Genomic DNA, 21,368 nt, shown 5'->3' on the forward strand with positions numbered 1-21,368 from the left:
TCGAGGCAGGAAGGCAGGCAATAGCATTGCATAGCACCATTTACCAACCTTTAAAGGACAAAGCAAGTGGGTTTTTTTGTTTGTTTGTTTGTTTTGTTTTGCTAGGAAGTTGTACCTCAGGCTATTCTGAACTGTAATGTTTGGCTTGTAAATAGAGCAGAATTCCAGAGAGAAAATGCGTAACATTTGGTGGATAAAAGCATGATTTCTAATGAGTGAGAGAAAAAAAAAATTAGTAAAGAACTCCATGGAGTTGATTAATTTCCCATGGCTATCAGGAATAGGAAAAAAAGCTAGCACGCAAATAATTAGTCCAGGATCCGCAAGCAAGCATTTCTCTAGTGTTCAAAGGTGTTTTTGTTTTCCAAAAACTCAAAACTCAGCTCTATTTTCTTTGTGGAATTACAGTGGTATTGTGCTCCTGGTCAACGGCTAATGCTGGCCAATGAGTGAGCTTTGGTTGCTAAAACTGTAAGGATCAGTTAAAACCTCATCCAACTGGTGCCCAAATCCTGGTCACCATGGGGACCCGGGCCAGGTCAAGCATAGGATTCTGCCCTGAATGTATGTGCTTGCCCAACCATTTTAATTGGTGCTTACTAGAAAGGTTGAGGAGCACAAGATCAAACTGTGGCACTGACCACAGCTGGAATTTGGGACTGACTGCAAAGCACAAAACATTATTTCCTCATGTGGATGCACTAGCTTGGCTAGCCAGCACTGCCCAAGGCTAGGAAAGAGAGCACTTTTCAAGGATCCACACGCCCTCTAATTGCAAAGCTTGCACAGTGCGATACCAGAAAGCTTACTTCAGCTCAGCTTATGGGATGACTTCAGCAAACCACACACTTCGTGCAGGGCATGCAAAAGAAGTCTCAATATCATCTGTTCTGTAGGGTCAGTACCACACAAAACTGTCCTGACACCAGCAACTGCTCTCACAGCACTGTTTCTCCACTGTGACTACTCCAAGAAAGTGAAAGGAAGCATCACATAGGATACCATGCTGTCTGCCCTTCCCTTAGCAGTGCAGTGTCTGTAATAATTAATACACAGGACTGTCACTGTTACCCTGTTAAGACTAATATGTCCAATATGATTTGCACCTATCTACATCTTCTGTTCCGGTGCTTGGGACTTTGTGCCATCTTCTCTGCCCACTTCTGACTTCTACCTTGAAATTTTGAACATTAAGTGCTAAGTTATTCCTATTTATAAGCGTCCCTTAAAAGAGGCAGGTCCTATAGTTTCTTCATCACAAGCCTTTACCTGCCATTTTATTTGGGAAGCAGAAACTGGAAAATTTAGGCAAAAGATCTATTTTAAGCTCCTTATAAAGAATACTAAAATGAATTGCAGGGACAAGACAACAGAAACACATGAGCATGCATGCATTTGTATGTGCAACAGCAGGAAAGAAATGACAAAAGGAACACACAGACTAAAATAAAGGCAGGACAGACAAACACGGGATTAGAAATCACAACCTCACCCACGATCCCAAAAGTATGCCCTGCTTACAAGTGCTAGACAAAAAAAAAAAAAATAGAAATAGGGATTTGAAGCTTTTATGAAGTATCTTCACATTTATGCAGTTAAGTCATACACCTACTACACTGCTGCAACTTCTTTTTATCACTTTGACAAACTTGTACAGATAACATGAGATAGCTTGGACAAAGACTTATTAAATCAGACAAAAGTAGTTCCTTAGGTCCCTACACAAGGAAGTTTATAAAAGGTGTGAAAGGAGAAAAAGTCTTCTATTTTTTCTGCCCATGGCATTATTTCTCTGTGATTATGGAACCTGACAGTGGAGAGTGCAACTCTCCACTTTGCACCAGTAAGAAAAGAATCTCTGATCAAAGTGAACCTTCATTCAGTGCATTAAAGTGAATGCTTTGCAAAGTGGAGATACTCTTTTTGCATATAAAGATACCATCCCATGAGGTGATACCCACCCAATATTATATCTTGAAGTCCTAATCACTAATGAGCCTATAAAGACCATAAAATTAACAGCTCCTCTAATAACTCAGACAATTTGAAGAGATATTGCAACCTGTCATCAAGTAGTCCAAATAAATTTTTAAACAACTCTTCTAACTCTTGTGTAGGGGTCAAGATTTTCACACGTTCTTGCATGTGTATGAGCACGTGATACAAATGCCTTTATTAAAAAACACTTTTCCTTTTACCTGAACATGTCACAGAAATGTATTTCCGGGTGCTTCAATTTCAATTTAAAAGGCCACCTCTTTATATCAAGATCTACACAAGACCATATTCTATTGACATCAGCACAGACTCATTAATACCAATAGTCTTGTCTCAGAAATGTGGTGGAGGTTATACTTTGACTACTGTTGCAGCACTGCAGGTTTAACAGCAAACACGCACCTTCCACAGTTAGAGATGAGCATTGTTTTCAACAGCTTTTCTTATACAGGAAACTGGTACTCAACTCAGAAGCCTTTCCTTCCTTCCTCGTTATCCTACACTACAAAATAATTTGCTCCTTTTGCATCAGAAGAATTACTGGTTGCAACTACATGCTGATCCCATGATCTTTCTTATTACTAGCAGTGCTTGTTAGCAAAAAGAACTTGAAAAACTTGAGAATAACTTGGCAGAGTTTTCACTGTGACCATCTGTAGATGAATCTTTAAAATAATGAAAAGTTCTAGGTACCTTCCATTCATTTAACAAAGGAAATGTAAAGCAAGCATTTGCCAGGGTAGAATTTCTATTCATATAACAAAAGTTGTAAATAGCACATTATCTACTTTCTCATCTTATTTGTAAAGTAGGAAAAAAAAATCTATTTTATTGAACTAGATGCTCAGTGCTTTCTCACTAATGCAGTATTAAGAGCCCTTTTCTATTACTAGAGCAGAGCTTTAAATTAAACACCAAATACATTTTGTCAGATGAAGCATGGCAAATGTAGCCACCCTTAAAGAAGGGTTGACAGCTTAGCTGTACGCACTGTGGGGCTATCGCCAAGCATTACTGACTCATATATCACAGCCTGATGGGTGCAGTTCTTGTCCCCTAACCAGTTTAGGCTCTACCCCTTCCCATAAAGGTTTTCATTGATATCAGTTCTTCTAATAATGATTCTTCTGTAAATTCAGTCAGCTGTTTTAGTAAGCCAGGAATTGAAAATAAAAGCTTTGAAGACTTGTTTGTTGATTTAAAAATCATATATAGAATCTGGGGAAAATATTATTTGTGACCTGCAAGAAAAGCAGCACCTCTGGGTTGCTAATGTATATTGGTGCAATGAAACTCAAAACATGAAAAACATTCACAACCTATCTCCTTTAGCAACAGAAAACCAAAGGACATCAGAGATAGGTGAGAACTTTAGGGACTGTTTTGCACTTGGCCTCCAACAGTATCAGCTCCCTCACAACACTTAAGTTGACAGGCACTGTCTCAACTTCAGTCTTTCATGTGAATAAATACTTATAGTAATGCAAGATGGCAACTCTCTTTACCTGCTGTTAGATGACATTGTTTTCCTACAGGATCAGAACACAATCAGAAGATTTCTGCAACCCAGATGACATCTTTTTTACCACATTGCTGCAAACCTAAAGACTTCAGAAAATTATGTTTACTGTAAGAAAGCTATAGAAATCCTAATCCTAGGATTTCTGTGGATTTGGTCCAAGTCAGCCTTGAACTGGGATGACCAAAGGATTCAGAACCATATTGTCCTCCATGCCTTAAACAGCTCTGCTGACAGAAAAGTCCTTGTAGGTCTGTTACCAATATCAACAGCAATTTCATGGACATGCATGAAAAATAGTTCGTCCTTTACTGTTTAAAATCAAAGACATGGTTTAGCTTGAAAACTTTAGTTCAGTTTAAAATTAGTTGTATTCTTTCAAAAAAGGGAAAAGAATACAAATTGTAATGCATGCAGACTGGTATAAAATTACTTGGTGCTTGCACAGCTTATCCCACCTTTATATTGATAAGCCACCTAAAACTAGTATGTGCTTTTACATACATATGACTCTATTCACACTATGAAAGATAAGGAACATGCAAAATCTGCAACTGCAGCAACAGAATGCTTTGCCCAGACAGGGCTAGAAAGCAAGTACATAACCTCTAAAACATCTCTAAATTTTTTGAACATGTCAATGCAATAGGACTCTCCCAATGATCAAGGCTGATGGTACAAAGACTTGAAAGAAGGGCATGCTAAAGATGAGAAAGAAAACGATACAACTGCACAGCCACGACCAGAAAGGCTCACACATTGCATGAATCACAACTAGCAGAGGACATGAAAGGTGGTAATAGAATGTTTTATAAATACCTAACACATAAGAGAAAAATGAAGGAAAGTACAAGTCCATGACTTGGCATGTAAGGTGAGCACATAGTGGGTGACACGGGCTGAAGTGTTAAATAGCTTTTTTCCTTTACTTTTTACTAAAAGTTGAGCAGTGGACAAATGCAAGGCACGATTACTATTAACAATAAGGACCAAGAAATGCAATCCAAAATGCAATGAATAGTCTAGAGAATATTTAGATAGGTTAGATAGGTTAGGTATATCTAAGTTGGTAAATAGTGAAACTGATCTTTGGACCACTAGGAGCTGCTCTGAGAAGTTATAGAAAAGGGTTAAGCTCCCAAAGAATTGATGGACAAACACCTAACCTTAAGTGAGACACAAAAAAAAAAAAAAAAAAAAAAAAAAGGTTTAACTTCTGAATTTATAAAGAAACTCAAGCAAGTTTTCTAAACGCTTACGATAGAAAAAAAAAAAAAAAAAAGAAAAAAACACAAATAATAAGTAAGGGATAGCACATCAATCCAGTTCCTTTTTTTGAACACATAGGTTGAATAGTTCAGAGGGCAGGAACAACTTCATCTAGTCTTCTGACACAAGCATTGTGTAGCATTCTCATTAACCATCTTTCATAACTATCTGGGTCCCAGGTACATTAACTGGTGGCACGCAGTCTCCAGAGGGCACGGAACCGACCCAGAAAATTTCTGGAAGGAAATGAGGATTGCTTGCCCTAAACCATAAGACTGAAAGGCACATGCAGGCACAGCAGCTCACATCTCCCCCAGGTACATATATATATTTTTTGCTCCTTTGGTAGCATTTTGCACCATCTACAAGTTAGTATGTTTGAAAACTACTGGTGCCTACAGAGGTATGGTGTAAGGCACGTACAGCAAAACAAATAGTCATCACTACATCACTCCAACTGGGGCATTTTAAATTGGGTTCTGCGGGTCACCGTCCCTGAGATACTAGAAAAAAATATCACTAGCATAAAATTAAACATTATTATTTTAGATCAGCATTACAGGAAAAAGATGTAAGAATTGCTGTTGATTAAGTAAAGCATATAATAACACAGGGACCTTGTCAGCACACAGCACAGATTTTATTTTGTCTTCTGGATACGCATGATAGGACAAAACTGGCTGTTTGACCTCACCTGGAGCATTCACTGTATCCAGCTCTGGGAACAGTGCTGCTAGGGGGACAAGGATAAATGTGACTGCGTTTGGAGAAGAACCAAGAGACAGAGGTTTGGAAAACATGACCTCTGCAGGGAGGCTGGAAGAACTGACTTTATTTATTCTGCAAAAGGGAAGATGCAGCAGAGCAGGGAGGAGGCATAACTGGCAAGATTCCTCCAAGTACTTAACTAGTTGTAATTGGAAAGATGTTCCCAAATGGAACGATAAATAACAATTATGTTGACATGAAGTTTTCAGAAAGAAAAAGTACATGCATTCCACATATTCCAATATACAGTTGCCTGTTAAGTTATTCAGGGAGATTGTGACACTGGATACATCTGGTAATGAGCTATAGAATAATCAGTCAGGAGGTTACTCGTGCCTTATGTTTCAGTAAAAGAACATAATTTCTCATCTAATATTTCCATGAGTAGCAAGCTTATTTCAGGTTTTTAGGGTCATCTAGATTTATTCTAATCCAGGACATTAGGAAAAATATTAAAACACTAACAATCAAAAGCTCTCTATACTAATTTGAATTAGAATAGCAGCAACCAGTTTGGCTGAATTAAGACCCAGAAAAGGAAAACCAAGTGCTATGCATAGAATCAGGGTCAGAATGAACCATGTATATGAAATACTGAGCTCTAAAACAAAACAAAAATACATAAAATAAATAAATGGAGGTAAGCGGACGGAAAAGAGTCCCAAAGTTCTGATTTCTAACATGACTATGTTATTAAAAACTAATTCAACTTGTTAGAAACTAACTTTTGGACTGAAAAAAAAATACAGAAACCAAGTCTTTTTAAAACAAGGGAATATTAGAAACATTAATATTTTCTTCTGTATGTTGGACTAAGGTTTCTTGTTACAGTTAGGAAACAGACTGATGCAATTGATTCAGGATTTTCCAGTTAGCTGGTTTTCCCAGGGATATGGAAGAAGAAAAGATATTAAACATACATCTAAATATTAAAAGTCTTCAAATTACTTTTGTGTATTGATTATTTTAATATACAGGTATAACAGTCTAAATTAATTTGTAGGGAAAAACATTAGTAGAAAAATAATAACGATATATTTTCATGTAAAATGCCTACTTGAAAACACGAAGTGTAGCACAGAAGATGGCTGTGCTGCAGACAAGCACTTAAAACCATACGTATTGGACTGGTTCGTCAAAACTGCTAGATGTATTTTTGGAAAATGTTCAATTTTTGTTTAAAGAAATACACTGCATGAGTTGAGGGATGGATTTATTGCCTTTCTCCATCTCCTTTTTCTCTTCTCTTGGAGAAATAAAAGAGATAAAATTGTCCTATTTAAATAAGTGTTAATATAAAAACAGCACAAGTACATTGCATTTTGGGAAAGGGTATGCCTATTAAACAAAGTAAGCTTGCCTTCCCCCTCTTCCCCTCCCATCACTCTGATTATTTTTCCAGGAAAAAACTTTCTAAACAACTAAGTGTGATGAGAAGAAGTGCGAGTTCTAGGCAGCACCTGTATTAGCACTCAGTGCATATAACACAGCTATACGCACATGTTGTAACTACTGATGCTCAAAGTACTTCCATTATCACTTCTTCAGCTAATGCAGCAAACCACTGTAAATGGTTCCATTTATAGCTGGTTTTAACATAGAAAATGGTTGCTATACCACATTACCAGAATCCTTTATAGGAAATTGGGTTATTCTGTTTTTAGAAGAGAGAGGAAACCTTTGCAAGTTGCATCCTTAGTAACAAAATCCAGGCCCTTTTATTTGAAAACAACTAAATCAAGCAAGCAGTAACCACTGTGCATGTGGGATGGAAAACTTGAATCTGGAAGAGTAAACATGCACTAGGCTATCTAATTTGAACTGTATTTTGTCATTTCTCTGTAGTTCTCTGTAGTATTCCATTATTGATGAAAAAGAAGAAATAAATGATAGACAACTGCTACAGTTTTAGAAACACAAAAATAAAGGCAAAAACAAATAAAATGCCTTAGATTCTCTTCCAATTTACAATCCAGCTAAAAAAAAAACCTTCCATTTGGATCACACAGTATCTTAGAGAAAATTCTGGCTTAGTAGGTTAAAGAAACTCGTAGTTGCTTATGTTCTGTACACAATTTGTGTGATCAGATTCAAACACTTATATAGATATTAATAAAGTTATTAAAATGTTTGTAGTACAAACCTAATTAGAGCTGCCCAAGCTTAGACAAGAAGGGCAACTTCCATGAATGTTATCACCTGAATGATAAAAGAGGTATAACACAGAAAAAGGCCTGCCTAGACTGTCATTGTCTAGATAACTACTGAATAATTGCACCAAACGAAAGCAATTAGTGTTTCTTTTGGTCTTATATGTATGATAATAAGAGTCATTCTCCTTGTAATAAGACACTTGATTAATATGAGTGTCTGGTAATTTCAGATTATTAATTCCCTTAACCATAAAGAGACACCCATGCACTAGCAAAATTGATGTAAATTGAAGCTGATATAAATTATCTACCACAAATTGAAATTTACAAAAACCATTAAGCACCACAAATGTGAAAATAAATCATACTTGGCAAACCTTTAGACTTATTTGCCTCTTCTGTAATTCAGATTACTAAGTGAAAATTATTCAAACTTTTGGCCTTAGAACAATTAACTCAAATGAAGTAAATTAAGACAGTTTTAGTTGGAATTGGCTAATCACAGCCCAACAGTGACCTCCATCCTCCCTGAGGCAGCACGTGCAATATGTAACCGTTCACTACCCCACAGATCTTACTAAGAAATAGCATAACACACAACAACCTTTTCTTGTTAACATCATTATAACATTTCTGTCTCCCTCATCTCAGGACATAACATTTTGTTTTACAAACTGGCAACAACTGAAGTCATTTTTTTCCCATAAATTCAGATTACAATAAACTAGTGTGTTAGATACAAGAATGATGCATTGCTCAGACCATGCAATGTGCAACTGTACAAAAAATAAGAAACAATAGAGGTATATTCTCATTATTTTTTCCATGAGGATAGATGAAATATGCCTCCCTCTGCCCCCATTAGCAATCTTCACTCAGAATACTCATGTGCCACACTGTCCTCTAGCCCTTGCTAGCTATGCACCTTGAGATATACCCACTGTTATCACGGAATGATTACAATTAAGTTCCTATTCGAGGAGTTGCATCTCAAGTCTCACAAAAGCAAGGAAAAAAGGTTATTTTAAGAGAAGCTTAGAAGGAGGGATGAAAATGCTGAACAGCATTGCGGTGTTGTCAATGAAGAAGAGAGCAGGGCACAAAATTCTGCTAAATCCCTCAATGCAAGGGGAAAACACCAGTTCAAAGTGGCACCAGTTTCTCCATCTCTAAATTACCCAGAAGAGATCACAGCATGGATGAAGACTGATGAAAGAAGCTTGGGAGAAAACATTTCAGGCTATACACGTACGCACACTTGTAAGTATTATTACTGCATTAGAGAATAGACAGACTCAAATGGTTTTAAGCTAGTACATAAACCATGGCCATACATAAAATAAATAAATAAATAAATAAATAAACAGCCAGCCCCTTCAACCCACAGGTATAGTACCACTATGCTACGCAGGAGTGCTGGGAATTCTGACTCCCTTCTGGTGGTACTGACAATGTACAGTAATGGTATGGAAGCAGGTTCTCTAAAAGTGCTTGGGTAAGCCAGCCTCAGCGCCACCAGCAATCAGTGGGTAGAAGCAAAATTGAGATGGGTCAGTGCTGTCAAAAAGCCCACCCTAACAACTGTAGTTATATGGTTAAACACGGAGATAGGGAAAAATAATCTGAAGACATGAAGGCAATCAGAGCATTAGTTAAAGAGCATTAAACTTCTACACGTTGCTTCCATTTAGAGGTAAATTGTTCTTGAATCAGTGCAACTTAATCCCTTTTAGCAGATTAAATTCCCCTGAATGTTCCCCTGCTTAGACATGGGCAACATTTATGAATACCGTGATAATCTCATAAGGATGCAAGACAAGTTGCTTTTTATTTAACTATAGCATTGATGCTCATCATAGTAGAATGGTGCCTTAGACCTAATTCTGAAAGAAAAAAAAAAAAAAAAAAGAAAAAATCTCCTCTTACATTCTTAGACACAGGATACTAAGATTAGGATTTAAAAGTAATTTTGGACATCATTAATCCCGGGTTTTGGCTCACTGCAGAAGTTCTGAGCAGAATACATGTGGTAGAAGTTACAATTAACAATGGGCAACCTTATTGGACACAGTTCTCAATCAGTAATTCCTTCCCGTGTGTTACAAAGACTAGGATCACCAATTCAGCAATGCCAGTCTCAGCTTCAGAAAGTTTGCCTACCTGACATTTCAGCTGCTATGGCCAAAAGACTCTGCAATATGTTTAGCAGAACAAGTTTCTTGGTCTCAACCGAAGAAACCAAGAAAAAAAAGCACACATTTTTTGTTTCAAATCTCATGATTTGGGGTAACCTGGCCTTTTCTTTTTCCCCCCAAGAACATCTGACAATGGTAACAGCAAACTAAATATGAAGACTTATGAAGAACCTTGATCTGATAATTAAAGATTCATCTATTCATAAATAACTGAGATACGTGTCATCTGCTTTAAAAAGTATTTTCATTGATGAAGAGCCATCAGGTATAACACACTGGATAATACATTTAAGCTCGTGAAACCATTTTGTATCTGCACATAGCCATATTACCTGCACATAGTCATATTACCTGCTACCTTATTTCCCAAGAGTGCATCATTCAGGCATGAGATATTTGAACCCCCAGAGGAGGTGGGCTGAATTTTTAGCCCCTTCTAACTTTCAGCTTCTCTGCTTAGAGCACGGAAGCTCACCAAAGGCAGAAGCACTGTGTTTTTATGAGACTCCTCTCCTGAGCATCGTCTTCACAAGAGGATGATTAAGAGGTTGCTATTTCTTCTACAGCATTTGTTTGGTCAAGGTGATGCCTTTGATCACATGACAGTGAAATATGGTTAATTCACAGCAGAAGCTAAGAAGACCTCATTCACCAAAGCTCTTCTGAGACTAAAGCCCATTTAGTCCCGCTACTTGTAATTCTGCTAACAACAGCATTTCGGATGGAGGTGTCCCAGCACAAGGAAAATTAAGTGAAACAGCTTGCAAATAAGTCTTACTCCCTGTCAGAAGTGAGTTTTAAAATCATGCTTATAAGTACTTGAATAGAAGGGACTGGGAGAAAATGCAGGAACATATAGTTAAAAACTGGCATATTTATTCACAAAACAGAGCCATAAACTGCCTGGACTACACCCAGAGATGTCTCAGCTTTCATCAAGCATTGACTAGAGCTCACTAAGGGAAACACAGGTGTTACGTATGCTAACTGAATTTTAGCAATTCCTGGTTACTGATAGGTTGGGAGAAAGCTATTATTTAAACAACAACAGCCAAATTATCTTGGTAACTGAGTGCAGCCCACCTGAGGATGATGCAGCAACCACAGCACGTGTGGCTTCCTGCCTTGCTCACACAACACCACTTTCCAGTTTAGCACAGATATTCATCAAGGCAAACAATAAGAGAACTGGTAGGAGAACAGAAAAGTAAAAAAAACAACTTTCTGCCAGCACGATGCAATGCAGGGCTGGTTGATCAGGTGTCTAGAGAACAGCTGTTCATTTTCACAGAGCACAAAATCATTACTTGAAGAGACAAACTTGCTTGTGTTGCTTGTTTTAGAGCACATGATGCTTTTCCAGCAAGGCAGCACTTATTGACTAATATTGCCAAGTGAAAGCATAATCAATCAAATGTAATCAAATGGAAATTTCAGACTGTATCTATTTTTTGGTGAAACACTTTCCATGTGCGACAGGATAGCCTTGTCAGAAAGGATTACTTCCAGTGCCTCCCTGCACCTGTACCATGAACTCTGGAGTAGTAAGGCAATGATGTCTAGCTTTAAGACAGGGCAAGCTACATACCCTTTTAGAAAAACCCTTGAAAGCTTCATACCACAGCTCCACTCTTCTGCAATGTATCTCGATAGGTAGAGGCTACTGAGTTAACAAACACAGACCTGCCCATTACAAAACAGGCATGCCCTGGCACCATTCAATCTCTAGTCTCGGGTTCAATGAAGGCATGCCTGCTTACCACATAGGGGAAAGCCACAGCACTTCTGTTCTGGTGAGAGCCAAGAGGAAAAGCTACAGGTGAGGTGAGTTGTTCTTAGGACAGACAATAGGACCATGAATTTGTGAATTGACTTCCCCTGGGTCAACAGGGAGCTTTGCATCACTAGCGCTAGAAGCTTGAGTTAGCCATAACCAGGTCTTTGAGTAACAGCAATGCAAAAGCATGGGGCAGCTCCTTGCTCTGGCAGCTCCTCTGACATCAGGAAGGTGCTACAAGGGATGAATCGGAACAGGACCCTCTTTCAAGACAGGGTAACCACTAGAACTGCCAAATCGTTTCTAAAATTGTGACTGAATGTGAGCTGGCATGATTTACTTCAGCTGCTTTGCATGTAATGATTTTCCATATATTCTGAGAAAATAAATATTAATTGACAAATATTAATTCAACAATAAATTTAACACAAATATTAAAAAGTATTGATAGAATGTACATGCTTAATGACAAATGCAAATGTTTTATATCAAAATGAAGTTTAAGATATTTTGTTACCTAGTAAGGTAATAGCTCAACTTTTTTTTTTAATCTACTTAATCAAAATTAACCAGCACATACTGAATTTTAGTACTTACAGGTACATCAATGAGGGGTTTTTCAGTTGTTTAGCAGAATTAGTCCCTGAAATTATTTTCCTTTTTTATGGAACATATTCCATAAAAACAGCTTAAAAATGCACTTCAACAGTTTCTGAACTGGTTACTGAATAAAAACAATGCATTTTTCTTGAAGTTCTGGCATGCTGATAATTATTCCATAGCACAAATCAGCAAATTGGTATGCGAGTAATCTGGGCAGAAACAAAATATATATATACAGTTATTCACAGACTGAAACTTGCCCCATTCCAGAAACTAAATAACTGTTTTACAGTTATTTTACTGGTTGCCATCCTGATAATTCATTTATGTAGACAGAGGTTAGTATTTGATTGTCTGTTAATATCTCTACAATTGTGCTTGAAAAGGTTAACAATGAAAACCAAACTCTGAAGATGCAAGGGTGCCAGGAACCAAATGGGGTTTTCCTAAAGAATCTCCCACTTGCCTAGTTTTGTTTTTTCCCCTGCACAGAGAGGATGATAAACCCAAGTGTATTAGCATGCCATTATGCTAGTACTGAAGGCACTAGAGGATAGAAAGCTGTATGTTACTTCACCGTATTCAAGGAACACAAACACACACACACACACAGACAAACTATCATTTAGCTTAGAGTCTGTGCAAAAGGAAGTCAAAGACAACATCATGATATAAAATTTTTGCTGAAAGCACAACAAAAGGTTGAACTTCTCTGGAATTAGAGTAGCAGAAATAATGGCGGGCCAACAACCATTTGGAAGAGAAGATTACAATTAGAAAGATGACTAGTCTTTAAAGTAACAGTTATAATCACAGTGGAACGCACAGAACTCAAGATCTGTGGAAAATGTATAGACTAGAAAAGAAAACATCAAACCTAACTCCATATCTTGCCTCTCACTTCATTTTCTGGCATATGCTTCAAACACTGGCAAGACTATTTTGTAGATCTCTTCCTAAGACTGATGAGCAGGGATATTCACAAACTTTAAAGACAAGATCTTAATTACATCCTTATCCTATGTCCTAGTACAGTACATTTCCATGCCAGGATCATTTGTAAAATACCTACTTGCATACATAAATCCATTAAAAAAAATAAAATAAAATAGTCTCAAAAATACTCAGAAATTGGATATATTTTGCAAGTAACTTTAACAGCTATTGCAAAACAGTAATTTCTATTTGGCCATAAAACATCAATGCTTCTTTAATTTATGTTTTTTTCCCCCATATTTCAGTTCACCTTCCAAGTGAGATTTTTGCTTGGGTGATTTTGTCTGTTTGCTTTTGAGACTTTTTCTTGAGCTACACTGGCAGCATTAATATTGAGCAAGACAAGAATTACATTTACAGTTCCTGTACAAAGGAAGCAGACTGTTAATGGGTAAATCAGCATAGTATCATTGTGTCACAATAAGATGTCACCCACTTTAAGTCTACCATAAACCAAATGAAATTCACCCACTTTTTACTGATTTCCTGTACACACTATGTGTACAGCTGCTAACCCCATCTCACATCATTCAGAGGAGGATCTCGTGGAAGCCCAGCTCCTGTGCCTATCACAGTAATGGGGCAAATCCTCCTCAAAGTCGTTTCCAAACATTTGAAGGACTAGAACGTAATTTGGAACAGCCACCAGACCACATGCAGTCTCCTAATCACCAAAGGGAGCATAAAAACAGTAATGCAGCCCAGCATGATGTTGCTGTCATTGCCCAAGGGAACACTGCTGACTTGGGTTCACCTCGCTCTCCCCATGACCCCTAGCTCCTTTCCTCCAAATCTGCTTTCTCTGTTGCAAGCCCAGTCCACAGTGCTGTGAAAGGTCGCCCCAGCCCAGGGACCTGACATGGTGCTTGCCTATACCAAAATACTGTCCTTACATGCCAGCCTGTTCCTCCAGCCTAAGTCCCTCAGAAGAGCAGCCCCACACTCCAGCACATCAAGCACATCACAGAATCACACAGAATCACAGAATTTCTAGGTTGGAAGAGACCTCAAGATCATCGAGTCCAACCTCTAACCCAACACTAACTGTCCCCACTAAACCATATCCCTAAGCTCTACATCTAAACGTCTTTTGAAGACTTCCAGGGATGGTGACTCCACCACCTCCCTGGGCAGCCTGTTCCAATGCCTCACAACCCTTTCAGTAAAGAAGCTCTTCCTAACATCTAACCTAAAACTCCCCTGGCGCAACTTAAGCCCGTTCCCCCTCGTCCTGTCACCAGGCACGTGGGAGAACAGGCCAACCCCCACCTCTCTACAGCCTCCTTTAAGGTACCTGTAGAGAGCGATAAGGTCACCCCTGAGCCTCCTCTTCTCCAGGCTGAACAAGCCCAGCTCCCTCAGCCGCTCCTCGTAGGACCTGTTCTCCAGGCCCCTCACCAGCTTTGTCGCCCTTCTTTGGACCCGCTCAAGCACCTCGATGTCCTTCTTGTAGCGAGGGGCCCAAAACTGAACACAGTACTCGAGGTGCGGCCTCACCAAAGCCGAGTACAGGGGGACGATCACCTCCCTAGCCCTGCTGGTCACACTGTTTCTGATGCAAGCCAGGATGCCGTTGGCCTTCTTGGCCACCTGAGCACACTGCTGGCTCATATTCAGCCGACTGTCCACCATCACTCCCAGGTCCTTCTCTGCCTGGCAGCTCTCCAACCACTCATCTCCCAGCCTGTAGCTCTGCTTGGGGTTATTGCGCCCCAGGTGCAGGACCTGGCACTTGGCCTTGTTGAACTTCATGCAGTTGACCTCAGCCCATCGGTGCAGCCTATCCAGATCCTCCTGCAGAGCCTTCCTACCCTCGAGCAGATCGACACACGCACCTAACTTGGTGTCATCTGCAAACTTACTTGGGGTGCACTCAATGCCCTCGTCCAGATCATCGATGAAGATGTTAAAGAGGACCGGCCCCAGCACCGAGCCCTGGGGGACGCCACTAGTGACTGGCCTCCAACTGGACTTGACTCCATTTACCACAACTCTTTGGGCCCGGCTATCCAGCCAGTTTCTAACCCAAGGAAGCGTGCGCCAGTCCAAGCCAAGAGCAGCCAGTTTCTTGAGGAGAATGCTGTGGGAGACGGTGTCAAAAGCCTTGCTGAAGTCAAGGTAGACCACATCCACAGCCTTTCCCTCGTCCACCCAGCGCGTCACTTTGTCATAGAAGGAGATCAGGTTCGTCAAGCAGGACCTGCCTTCCATAAACCCATGCTGACTGGGCCTGATCGCCTGCTTGCCCTTCAAGTGCCACATGATGACTCCCAAGAGGATCTCCCCCCAGTTCAGTAGCTATCATGGATTTGCTATGAGCACACGTCTATCTCATAATCCAGGTTGTTAATGAAGTAATTATATGGTATTAGCATCAGTATATCCAACACCCCAACAAAACACCACTAGCAATTAGCCATCCATTTGTGTCATAGGTCACAACCTCCGAAGTGTAAGAGTCTGACCATTTTTCCTTCACTTTCTCATCTACTTATCAAGCCCCTATCTCACCAATTTGTCTACAAGAGTAAGGTGAGAAACCCTTATCAAAGGCCTTGCTAGAGGCAAGGTAAACAGCATACATTGTTCTTGCGTTGTCAACACCACCACTCATCTCATTACAGAAGGCAACAAGGTTGGTCAGCCATTATGTGCCCTTGATGAATCTAAGCTGGGTTTTCCCAAATACCTTGCTCTTCTTGTTCCTGGAAATGGTCATCAACTACTTCTTCGCTATTCTGAAAAAATAACTATATCTTTATTTGATATCTAACTTTCTGTTTTCCAGCAAGACAGATTTTTTTTTCATTTTAAGTTCTATATAAAATGCCTAGCACTATAAGTAAATTTGTTTGTTACCTCCAAAACTAATAAGAAGCAGTAACTCAGTCCCGTCTATTCACTCAAAGGACTATCTGTTTCGCTCTATGAAAAAGTGCATTATTGATGTGGACATAAATACTTTAAGTAGCTCAGAGTAATTTTTTTTTAGCAAAGTTTTTGCTTCAGTTGTGTAAAAACACATGATTACACCTTCTGCTTTTACATTTTTTCAGAAAGAAGTAGTGGTACAAAGAAACAGCCTCTGAACAGCTTCAGAAAATCTCTGCAGATTTATACTAAGCTCAACATTCAGCTGGAGTCTGTTCAACATGGTCAAGAGAAGAATTGAGTTATGGAGTTTATGGCTTGAGGCTATCAACTGAAACTGAGCTTTAATTAAAATGGATTTGATAACACACAGTAGAGTTGGGGATGGCTTGAAAAAATATTTCAGAAAGCTGATGTTTTTTGCCAAATATACAGTGAAATAACTACACTATGTGGATATTGGAGTTTTTAAATGATGCATAAAAAGATGGAGGCAAATTCTGGGTCAATCAACAGAGGTAACATCTTCTAAACAACAGCCTGCTAACAGTGTATCTGTAGCATTTGGGAAATGTACTTGCAGCACTTAAAGAGCTGTTGGCTAAAACCAACATCAGAGCTCTCTGCTCCAATGCTCTAAAAGTGAATGGGATTTTGGGCTGAGCCCCTTTTGTGTAGTTTGACACAAACCTGAGGAACAGAATCACAGAATCGTTAAGGTTGGAAAAGACCTCTAAGATCATCTGGTCCAACCATCACCCTACCACCAATGTCACCCACTAAACCACATCCCTAAGCACCACGTCCAACCTTTCCTTGAACATGCACAGGGACAGTGATGCCACTACCTCCCTGGGCAATCTGTTCCCACTCCTGACTGCTTTATCTGAGAAAAAATGTCTCCTAATTTCCAACCTAATACTCCCCTGGTGCCACTTGAGGCCGTTCCCTCTAGTCTTTTCACTAGTTATCTGCAAGAAGAGGCTGACTTCAAGCTCCCCACAACTTCCTTTCAGGTAGTTGTAGAGAGCAATAAGGTCTTCCCTGATCTTCCTCTTCTCCAGTCTAAACAACGCCAGTTCCCTCAGCTGCTCCTCTTAGGAGAGGGACATCTACAATTTAGCCCATTACTGACTCAACGCACTGATGAACACCTTCTGGAGCTGAGCTTGGTTTGCCGGGGAACTAGGCAATACCAGCTTCAGGTCCACACCTCTTTTCAGCAACAGTCACTTCTCAGACAGCAAGGAGAGTTTCCACATAACAGTCACTCCTAGAAAACTAAGTTTACAAGGCAAAGAAGGTAAATTGAAAAAGATGGAAGCTAAAAACATTGTGTGAGATGTAAAGCTCATGGTGAGGGGGAAAAAAAAGCTTTTTTGTCATGCCTACAGTTACCAAAATGACCAGATACTCAAGTAGCTATGCTGTTGAATGCAAAGCATAGAATGCTTTGGAATGCAGTGTATATAGATATTCTGTATCTACATCATTATATCTGAGATTTTCTTACTTGTACAATCATAACTCAGTGAATAACCATAATCTCTATATTCCACTTTGACAATACAAATAGGTTGGGGGAATCACTAGGAAATCACACCACATTCTTCATTTGTACAGAACAGTCCAGCTGCAAGTCTGCAATTACAACTTAGTAAAGGAAAGATGACCAAGTGCAACCAGAGGACTTGGTTATTCTGCAGAAGTGTAAGACTAACAGTCATACTCAATTTCTGAACTATCTGATTCACACATCCCAGATCAAAATGCAGCATTGCTTTGAGTACTTTTCCAGTAAAATTATGAAGATATACAGATCATTGTCCAGAACCTCATTCATCATGCTTTAAAATCCCATCTCCACAAAGGACTGTTAATTTCACAAATAAGGCAACAATATCACATAACATTTTTGGTTTTCCATTACATATATATACATATCCCTGACCTTGCTACTGACAAACCATGCCTAATTACATCCCAACTTTATCTTCTAACAGAATACTACAACAAAACATACCTCGCGGTGGTCAGGAGCCCTTCAATTATACTTCAGTCTCTGCCACCTAGCATTTCTAAACACCTTACCAGCTTCTACCCAGCTGAAATTTTATCTGACTTGATCTCTCTTTCATACAATGCAGCTAGGTCTGTTTTACACTACTAGTTCAGCTGAAAACTGAATTCAGATGGAGACTGGAGACGACAAATAATTGAATTTTGCTGAAGTTGAAGTCCTAGAAGGACTGGAAGAAGGAAGTCAACCTTTATTCCTTGTTAATGAAGGCTTTTGTCATTGAAATGAAAAGAGATCACCATCTCAGAGAGATTACATACTTTATAACTTCCATTAAACTTTGTGGATGAAATTCTACCTCCTTCAAAGTCCATGGAATACTTCCAAATAGCTCATAATCAACACTAAGTTGTATCATACGCCCTCAAGGTATTGTAGAGTGCCTTGTGTGCTACAGAAGTGCATGAGCAGACCATTAGAAAGCCCATGAGAGCCCATACTTCTTCAAGCTCTACAGAGGTTAGGGCACTGCTTTAAGTCATTGTAATGATCACAAGAAGTACTTCAGAGCCTACATTTTGATTTTTCTTGTTATTCAAGTAACATTGGCAATCATAAAATAAGGATCACCCATTGTTAATCTCATACATGCCAGTCACAAAACTCAAAATTCCCTAGTTTTTTAGATGCATCTGCTTTGATTGGTTTTGATTAGGGATTTTTTTTCTTCTAATAAAACAGAGCTGCACCATTTTTGTAGTGTGTTTGTCTTAGTCTCTATTAAAACATTTTTTTTTGGCAAGGAGAGAGCATTTTGTGATCTATCAGCAACAGTAGCTTCTTTTTATTGGGTACTGATACTAGCCAAATATTTACCTGGATAACTAACCAGTTCTGCCGAATCTGACAGCACATTTTACATAGTAGGTGAAGGCTACACATTTCAGAAGTCACAATTTATTGTTCATAGCATTTGAAGAATTCATTGAGCAAAATCAAATAAGAATCCCCTCTCCCACAAAGGATACGATTAAATTACAAGAGTAGTTAGATGACAGTGATTTTGATCACTGGAGATCAGAGAGGTGATTTCTAATGCCAGAAAAATTACCCTTTCTGCAGGATTAGTTAGAATATTTAGTGGAAATTAAAATCTGGATACTGTTCTCAGACAAAGACATTTCAGCTATCAATTCAGAAGCGAACAAACAAATAAGGGACTTGTCATAAAAAAACAGCAGGAAGAAAAACAATGTGTGCGTGTATGAGGGGAGATTACACAACCAATTTGTGCCTGTAAGTAAAAACCTTCATGGAATAAAACATTACCAGAATAGATTCACACAGGGAGAGGAAAATTGTTTTAAGACCAGTATAGGGCAAGAGTAATATATCAGCTATTCTCTGGCAGCATTTGGATTGTAAGAGAAAATTGAGGATCGCATGAAACTCCCAATGTAGGGCATGCAGAGGGCTGGCAAGATCAAGATAGCCGTCTGCATAGGAAGCCATAAAAATTAGCCCCGTTTATCTCCATAGTTTCTTTCACAGAAATACATGTGAACAGATAAGATTCGACTCCCACAATTTCCTCCCTCATGAGGAGCTACTGCGCCTTTTTCCTTATGAAACATTTTCCCACCTTCTGCTTCCAAATTCAAGTGATCAAGCTTTATCCTAAATTGCACTTTTTCCAGGCTCTGCATCTGCAGAATACAGTATTCGATTGGTTTCTGCACTAGATTTACCCTTATCAATACACATGGACAAGCAAGCTTCAGGACATGAACTCCTTAGAACAGAAGCTACCTTCTAAGATTGTATCCCCACCAGATCTTCCATGACCAGGCTTTGGTCAGGTGCCACATATAATTAAAAGTTACATACATTTAAATTCCACACCTGTTGTGTCAGAGCAAGCTACTGTATGCATCTGTTTCCCAAATTTGCTAAAAGACATGAGCAAAAAGGTCCAAACACTGACCTGTAAGAACTGCATTAGACATCAGTTACAACCTCTTTAATACAGCCATAAAGTATATTTACCTTTCACGACTGAATTTAACCTAAAGGGGAACAAGGAATATAGAAGAATTAATTTGCTAGTTTTATTTTCAAAAGAGTTGCCAAACTGATAGCATTATCTTCTAAACAGAAGCATCTGGTTTGATTCTGATCTCCCAATATAAATGAGAAGTACCCTCACAGAAGGCAATAGAACTATAAAATCAATGTAAGGAAGGTCAGATTAAGACCCTCCATATTTACTGGTAAGGGTGTTATTCACTCAAGGCATTTGTGGCATTCTGGATCGATCATCAGTTAGTTGTGACATTCTGCACTTTGCTGAAAACGTGCAATGAATAAACACTGGGAGGATGACAGCTTAATATCTGGCAGCAGTTAAAGAAAAGTCAGGCCATATTTTTCATTTCCAAAAGCAATAAGCAAAGGACCATCCCAACTGCTGGGAATCATTTAAGCAGCTTCCCTTCATGTGAGAACCTGGCAGGGTCACAGCACTAGAACAAAACTAAACAAAACGGAACACACCAGAGCATTTACTTATCAGCACCAAAGCACAGAAAAGAGTAGAAGGATGATTTCCTCTTTTGGTTTACCTGGAATTAAATGTACTCCTTCCTCTTGCATTTTCTGCAGATCCCACCCCCTCAGTGCAAGACAAGGATTGCCTGTCCTGTTCTGCCTTGAAACTCACTCAGTGCGACTCTTTTACCCCTTAACCAAAACTAATGTTGGATAAAAGAGAATTAAGTGCACAGTCATGGATCAGTACAGTACCCTTGTACCCTAACTGAAAGGCTTCCACTTCAGCACATTTCTGTATAATGAACTCTGTATGTCTAGCGCCTGTTTATCAGACTGAGGTTTGACCAGACATTTAATAATTGTATCAGAAAGGTCAATTACCTTTCCTGAGATCACTCTTCATGAAGACAAACCAAGATTCATTTGGCCCATCCTCCCACTACCCAAGGATGCGGGAAGTAGGGCAGTTGATTAATTTTATTGCACGTCAAAGCTGACTGCTGTGGGTCACTCACAGGGAAATTATTATAAATGCCAGCTGGTCCTTCCCATCAAGGAAAACAGTAAACTGCTTGGGTAGCTGTACTGAGGCGTGCAGCGGCACTTGTGCAATGAGCAGACTTGCAACTTTATCAACAGGTCCAGAGCT

The 21,368-nt window shown here is 39.2% G+C and overlaps 1 long non-coding RNA gene across 2 annotated transcripts in view; it reads right to left on the bottom strand.

Moving 5' to 3' along the window:
- Positions 1 to 21,018, bottom strand: part of LOC137861431 (uncharacterized) — a 166,672-nt gene extending 145,654 nt beyond the window's left edge. For both annotated transcript variants that reach the window (XR_011099597.1, XR_011099598.1), the window contains exon 1: positions 20,791 to 21,018. This is a non-coding gene — a long non-coding RNA (uncharacterized lncRNA). The remainder of the gene's footprint in view (positions 1 to 20,790) is intronic.
- Positions 21,019 to 21,368: the final 350 nt, after the last annotated feature.

The sequence above is a fragment of the Anas acuta genome, chromosome 1 (genome assembly GCF_963932015.1).
Source record: "Anas acuta chromosome 1, bAnaAcu1.1, whole genome shotgun sequence".
NCBI lineage: Eukaryota > Metazoa > Chordata > Aves > Anseriformes > Anatidae > Anas > Anas acuta.